Source organism: Kryptolebias marmoratus, linkage group LG10 (genome assembly GCF_001649575.2).
Source record: "Kryptolebias marmoratus isolate JLee-2015 linkage group LG10, ASM164957v2, whole genome shotgun sequence".
NCBI classification, from domain to species: domain Eukaryota; kingdom Metazoa; phylum Chordata; class Actinopteri; order Cyprinodontiformes; family Rivulidae; genus Kryptolebias; species Kryptolebias marmoratus.
In genome coordinates this window covers 15344995-15352900 of record NC_051439.1, presented here as the reverse complement: position 1 = coordinate 15352900, position 7906 = coordinate 15344995, and the positions used below count along the sequence as shown (strand labels likewise).

The 7906-nt window shown below is 36.6% G+C and overlaps 1 long non-coding RNA gene across 1 annotated transcript; it reads right to left on the bottom strand.

Moving 5' to 3' along the window:
• Positions 1–2003: 2003 nt before the first annotated feature.
• Positions 2004–3118, bottom strand: LOC108234308. The gene is made up of 6 exons (XR_001808517.3): positions 3022–3118; positions 2883–2939; positions 2582–2598; positions 2459–2500; positions 2327–2353; positions 2004–2231 (listed from the first exon to the last, which is right to left on the bottom strand). It is a non-coding gene; the product is annotated as an uncharacterized LOC108234308 (long non-coding RNA).
• Between the last annotated feature and the right edge of the window lie 4788 nt (positions 3119–7906).

Genomic DNA, 7906 nt, shown 5'->3' with positions numbered 1-7906 from the left:
GAGCAGCAGAACCTGAGCAGAAAAGGAAGCCCTAAACTTTCATCACATGACTGTAAACACACGAGCGACAGCGAGACTTCAAGCATTTAAAACAAGATGCAGGAATGATGTCAAATTTTCCCCAGCGCTCAGCAGTGACTCACTCTGCAGAACTGACTGGCATTTTTTAGGAAACAAATGATTCAAGTGCCATGTGCACATTAATGGAAATGTCTGACGTTGTTACTGTGGCGCTTTTAAATCTGCAGGTAGTTTTAATTAAATCTGTACTCATAGAGGCAGCAATACGAGGAGTGAAAGATATCTGCTGTTCTGTTGTTTCCATTTGCCTGAAAATCTGTTGAATACTTAAAGATATATTTAAAAAAAAATCATAAATATACAGCTTGTTTAGGGCAGTGGTTCCCAACCCTGGTCCTGGAGGGCCACCATCTGCATGTTTTAGTATTTTCCCTGCTTTGGCACACCTGATTTGAATGAGTGAGTGATTAACAGGCTTCTGCAGACATTGAAAGAACTTTTAAGGTGAATGAATGTGATGCAAAAAAAAACAACTCCTGCAGCTTAAACAGGTGAACATGAGAGCAGTTGGTTTTATTAAGCTGCTTAACCTGCTGAACCTGTTCACTCTACACATGAAGGCAGGATCTATCTATCTATCTATCTATCTATCTATCTATCTATCTATCTATCTATCTATCTATCTATCTATCTATCTATCTATCTATCTATCTATCTATCTATCTATCTATCTATCTATCTATCTATCTATCTATCTATCTATCTATCTATCTATCTATCTATCTATCTACGTGGAAAAATGAGTTTGTACCCTTTTGTTAAAGAAAAAATAAGACACGAAGGTCTCTGAATAACCTGAAACTGACGAAAGTAATAATAATAAAAAATATGACTGAAAATCAGTTATTGCTTTTGAATTTTAGTTTAACAGAATTACAAAAAGTAAAATAAACAAATGAAATAGGGCTTGGTAAAAAGGATGGTACCCTAACTTATTATTTTGTTGCACAACCCTTTCAGGCAGTCACTGCAATCAAACGATTTTCCTCTCAAACTCAGCCCTGCACATTATTTTTCATCCAGTGTTCTCCTGGTGGTTTGACATTTCAATTACTGAACGTGACTTTTAGTTGACTGGAAAGTGTTTTGCCTTATGTTCAGACGCTGCAGACCTGCAGTTGATCCCTCCCGAGGAGAATGACAACAATGTTGAATTTCCTCCATTTGTAAAAGTTTGCACCACTAGATTTTCTAAATCACATGTGCATATCTTTAACCTTTCCCCAAAAAAACAGTTTCTGTAGTTGGGAGAAGGTGGTGTAAAACTATACCACAACAAACCAGTCAAACAGGGTCAAAGCAAATTAGGCTAATCCCTTCAACGCAGCTGTACAAGCGTCATTATACATGACAGAACAATGACACCAACTGTCTACATATGTGTGTTTGATGCAGGCTTTATTATGTCGGAGCTCTAAAAAAACACACCTAATTCTTATTTTACCTTCCAATTAACCCCAAATTATAGAGATTCATCCATTAAAAAAGTTTATTTGGATCATTTTCTTTTATATTTTTCTCACCTGTTGAACTGTTTTTCCTTTATTCATCTTAAAAGATGTATAAAATTTAAAAAAACTTTCCAGATCGCAACCTCAAATGATCATTTATGAGAAGATTTATTCCTTTAAAAAGCAAACAAAACGTTTTTAAATGACATGACATAGCTTTCATTTATTTCTGTCTTTTTAAGCTTTAATTTCTCTTTTTGTATTTTGTGTTTTTGTGTTTTAAATGTATGCTTTACTTCATGGATACTTCAGATTTTTTACCAGCCAGCAAAAGAAATCTTACAGTTTTAAAAAAGAAGCTTTTAGGCTTCTTGAAACATCCTCCAGTTTCTGTTCTGGGTAAAAGCATCGGCGTGGCTTTTATAAACTTCCCATGTAAATATAAAAAAATGACCAGAAAGACATTTGAAATTATTTTCTGGAATATTTTATTAGAGATGCAATACAATTATAGATCTATCAGTGTCACAAAATCTCTTCTTCATCATATATTTAGGACTGGCTGAGTGGTTTCTTTTAGTTGTTCTTGCCATGTCCATGACCACCTCCACCTCCGCCATGTCCATGTCCATGACCACCTCCACCTCCGCCGTGTCCATGTCCTTTATGGCCTTTGCCCTTCTTCTTCTTCCCTTTGCCCTTTAATCAGCCATAAAAAAATGACACACAAGATTTCCGTAAAGCACAGACAGATTCAGGGTTGTACGTTCATTTTAAAAAAGCTGCAGCTTTACCTTTCCCTCTCCGCCCTCTCCGCCCTCCTGTGAAAGACAAAACATAACCACATGAGTGCCACAAGATTACAACGTGAGCCGGGGGAAGAAAAACAGCGTGAAACAAATCAGGAGCATGAAATATGTACTTACTTCCTCAGACCCTGACTCCCCAGAGCACTCTTCTGCCACCTCCTGAGACAAGAGAACAGCATCATAAGTGCATGCATTTTAACTTTGTGTTGCACACCAGATGGGAAAATAAAAACAACTCACCTCCTCCTTTGGTTGTTCTTAGGAAAAAGCATAAAGGAAAAGACAGAATATGAAAAATTATTTCCAGTTTAACACAAAAAAACAGGCAAAATGCATTAAAATCATTTAAGTTACACAAATAACATTGCAGTTTCAAATAAAGGCAGTTGTCTTCAATGAACAGTTGTTCAGTAACATGTTGGAGTTACTGAAGAAGTGCGTGCATGAATCTTAACATGTTCAACCATGAAACAAACAAAATGCGTCAAGATGGAGTAACTGCAGCAAAAAGCAACAGATTTCTTAAAACAAAGCCACTTACCTTCACTCATGTTGTCTTGCTGATGAGAGCAGAACTAATGTTTTGTTTTTTTTCTTCCTAAAAAACAAAAAAAAGAACAACAAACACTTTAACACTTTAGACTCTTTGCGGTCATTTTCAGTAATAAAGCAACACATACCTGACTCAGAAGTGAAATGATTTGTGCACGATGCCCGTGTTGCCTCTGTATTTATATGGTGGGATCTGACATGCAGAATGTGGGTGTGCTTGTGCAGCTCTGCCCTCTTGTTGTTCAACGTGACTGTTGGATAGTTGCAGAGCAGGTTAGATTGGAGTCTAGCTGGGAATAAAGGCGCCTTTTCTTATGCCAGCATTAATGACAGCTCTAAGGTATAATTTAGGAGCTTCACAAAGGCTCTAGACTCTAAATAGGCAGGGTGCGTCTTTGCATTTTTCTCAAGAGTTAAGCTAAAGTTATTGGTAAAAGAGCTGCAGCTAACCAACATCTCTGGATGTAAAGTGCTGAACACAGACTTACTTCATATGTATAACGAGGCATTCACTGTCAGATAATTACACACTGTTGGCTTATTTAGTCATAAAAATGCATCAGAATTTTATAAGCTAAGATTTGGACAAGTAGAAACATCTCCACAATCACAGTCTCTGATGGGATGAGAGGTACAATGTTTGTCTCTTGCAAATGAAAAAAAACAAACATCTGTGAGCTTCAAAAAAATGAGAACTTTGCCTTAGGGCCTTTTGTTGTGTGTAATGTTTCTTTAATCGTGAAAAAGTCAAACCTCAAATGAATGTGAGACAGTTTTTATAGGAAACATAAGAACTCTAATTATCTAATTATCAGTCCAACAGCACACTTTGTGTAAAATGTTAAAAAAACAGGTTTGCAATGACCATTTATAGTCCAGAATGTATTTAAATCAGAACAAAAACAGATTACGCAATGTTCAAAATGGCAGATATTTCTGCTTTTTTGGGGGACAAGGACCACACAGTGCTTGGAAAAATAATTTAATGTGAAAAGTATGCAAAACACGAGAATCTGGGCAAACAGAAATGTCCACAGGCCAGGTAAACTCAGGTCTCTTCTTTGAAAATGCATGAAATGCAGTTAAACATATCTGGGCGTGGAAACAAATGACAGCGAGGTGGAAGGATGTAAGTAACATGGATCACATTATGAGCACAACCTTTCTAAAGGTAAAGGACATTTTAGGATTTCATCAGTTACAGCAAAATAAGATCGCGCAAAGGTTTCTCTGCTGTCCCTCCTCTCTAACCTCATCTCCCTCTTCGTCACCTTTAACCCTTACAAGGGCTTCTCTACCTCTCTCTATCTCTCTCTCTTTTGAGGGTTAATAAATCGGCTTCTGACACCTGCCTGGTTTCTGTCTCCTGGCTTTAGTCCTTGTTCTCTCCAGAGCGTCCCTCCGCCTGCTCCCTACTCTCACTACAGACCACAGTGTCATCTACATTGTGTTCTTGTGTCAACCTGTCTGTCACCACTAAAAAACAAGAAGAGACTCCATTTTGAACCCATCTGTCATCGGTCCCTGTACTCGTCCTGCACCGCCCTCTATTACTCATGCAGTTAAAGATGGACTGAAGTCCAAAAATGTGACCTTTTTGTTGGAAATTCTATGTAAATATTAGGCTTTCCCGCTAAAGAGGAGTAAAACCAGCTGTACAAAATGCATTTCTTGTCAGTCTTTGTGTGTCTTTTGTTTTTGTCTGAGTTAGTCACAAGAAAGAAAAAGTTTGGTTGAATTGTTCAGAAGCTAAATGCTGATAGTTTGCAGTAATTGAGCTTGATGTCAGGTCCTGATTGCTTACGCTGCCGTGCCTTTTGTTTTTTTTGTCTCGCTTCAGTTGTAGTTAAAGTGTATTTACGTCCTCCACACTGGCTCGTCTGCTCTTTCAGCACGCTCGGTGACTATGTGTCTGTCTGTTCAAACTAAAGAAAAACTCACATTTTCATTTATTTGCATGCAGAGTTGTTGCAAACAGACGTTGGTTTGTCATCGTTAGCTGACAGTCCAGCATGAGAAGCGCAGACCTCGTTGCTGTTTTCAGTATTTATAGATGAAAACTACACCTGTCCTCTCACTGTCGTCAGGCGTTCACACAAAACAACATCTGTCAGATGGTAAACATGTGACCAAAGCAAAGCGCCTGGAGACAAACAGATATCTGTGTACTGATGCGTGCAGAAGGGTTTTGGTTTTGAAACACCCAAACTATTATGAGCTGATAAATCCACCCTCTGTTTTCTGGAGTACAAAAGATCCTTGAATATATTCTGAAGGTTAATTGGGTGGCATCCTTCAACTGCTCGTTGTCAAGATGGCCTCCAGCAATCAGTGTGGGCTGTGTGTGCATATAATTAGGAAACCTGTGGGAATAAGCAACCTCGGTCTGATGAGACAAACTAGAAATGTGGATTTATTTGTCAATTAAACTCAAAACAATCCAGAGTGGAGATCAGGAAGCACAACTTCTTACTTGCTGCCATTTTACCAAAACTTTCTAAGCTAAATAAAGAGTGAAGTAAAACAAACTTGTGGAGTTTTTGGTGGAAATTATCCAACAGGCAGGAGGAATAAATCAACCCCTCCCTGTCACATACCTTGGATGTTTTGCTTACTACTAGAGCGAAAAAAACAAAACACTTTTCTTGACGTTGTGTACAGTCTTAGTTTTTTTAAAAATTCATCTTTATTTTATTTTATTTCTTACCCCACTAAGAGTTGAGAACAGATATTGTAAGTGTTCATTATAGTGCCAATTATGGCCATAAATGTAAGAGTTTTTCAGAGAAAGTTCTAATCTTACCGTTCTTTATTTGATATAATTGATCACAAAATCTTATTACAGAGGTTTGGATTTGTTATTGGGAATAAATACGCTGGTTATGAATCTTTCTCACAGCAAGTTAAATGGAAATTGCACAAGAAATGTTTTGTCCTTCCTTGATGTTCTTGAATGTTGAAAAATACAGCTGACTGCCATTATTAGAGTAAGCTGTAAAGTGACTATTTAAAGTAGTTTTATATTGTATTTTATTCAACAGTAGTAACTACTATGACTGTATTTCGTTTTATGGTACTGATGTGGTACTGCAATACGTTTTACAGTAAATTTACACGACAGGAAAAACAGTAGCTACAGGATAATTAACTGATTTTTAAAATCATTTACAGTCTGTACTTTTAACATTATATGTGCTTAAATTAAGAAATTTATATTGGACAGCACTGCAGAAACAATATTAGGGCAAACTTAATTATCGAATTGTTAAAATGCAAAATGTCCTAAAAACATAAACTCCCGGATGACTTTTTCAATATATATGTTTTGCTACTAAATTTAAACAAAACTAAAGTTGTGTTGGCATTAGGCCTCAAGTACTACGAGGAGTTATTTTTAATTAAGATACGCCCTTTATTTACAAACATGAACAAGTCTCTATGAGTGCATTTTCTGTCACTCCTCTCCTTAAGCTATGCAGAAAAACTAGTCCATGTGTTTGTTCTTTTTAGGCTGTATTATTGTGGTTACATGTGCATCCAAGCTATCCGAAAAGTCTCCAGACAATCCAAAAACACTGCTGCACGAACGTATGATCCAATCCTTATATTTGGGTTAGAGGGGCAGACACCTCTCTGAGTTTAGGATCACCTGGAGAAATAAACCCTCCTTTCACTAAATCTTGGAATAGTTGCAGACTCAGGTGTTTCTGAATCATCCCTCGGTTATGATGCCATGTGCTCAGGCTGCCTTGGGAACTCCCATATGTATACTCAGACCTCCTCTTTCTTTTCCTTTTTTTCCCCTCTGCACGTGTTTGCTATCGCTGCAGCTTGCAAAATTTGTTTCTCCTGCCATCATGTAATTTATTTGAAATTACATGGGAGGGTCCTTCTTTTTTATTTTTTTAATTAAGACTGCCAGATGTAACTTTCCTGCAGATGGTGCATTAGCAGACTTATGAAAAAGATTTCAACTAAAGCCAGGATCTTTGTTGCACTCTTTTATTTACTCTGACTTGCTTTTCTGAATCTATGTAATTAAAATTCTAAAAAAAATAAAAATAAAATTTTTACTGTTGTAGCTATATAGAGCCATCTAGTGGTGACTAACAGAATTGCACGTCAAAAATGTTGCCACACTTTTTAATTACATTGCAGAAGCTTTTATTAATTTACTTTTTACTTTAACGGTTTTTACAAACACCATTAGCTTTATTTAAATCAAACAAGACTATAAAATTAGCCTATTATTATAAGGTAAAAGATATTTCTTGTAAAAATCCGGTCGTGGTTCAGTTAAAGGCGGTCTGGCGCCATCTTGTGGGCGTTAGGCGACAGTTAGTTTGCAGCTCGTGCTGTTAGCTTAATGTTGCTGAAGCCTTTTTCAGGTAAGTTGTTTATTTTACGTGTTTATTTGTTGTTTTATCTGAGTTGTTCCGTTTGTTAATCTATCCTTACACTTGCTTTGCGATAGACGTTAAAACAGGCAGTCCTTAACTGTGAACAAATGTGCAAATCTTCTGTAATTAAATTTCAAAATTACTGTATTTTTTGAGAATTTGGCGAACTAGAGAACGATTAGCTAATGTCCAAAGCCATAAAAACAAGCTTTCCAAGATAAATTCAAAACAAAGGGGCTACAAGAGGATGGAAAATGACCTAAACAGAAACACAAACCGTCTACTATGTATTAAAATGCAAAATCACTAGAAAAGTGACCCTTTTTATTAAATCTACAACGCAAAACAGTCAAAAAAAGGTGTAGAGAGACCAAACCAAAACATATAATGATGTGAAATTTGAAATTTAGACTGAAAAAAAAGACAGTAAACACCTCAAAACAACACCAAGTGGTATAAGAAATAAACTAACCAAAGTGAAACACATTATAACAAAAAAATGAGACCTAACACGTGAGTCTAAACTACCAAAATAAAATGCAATCTACCACAAAAAGATGCTTAAATGAGTCATGGGAGAAACAAAGCTGAAGCAAAGACATCACAATGACTC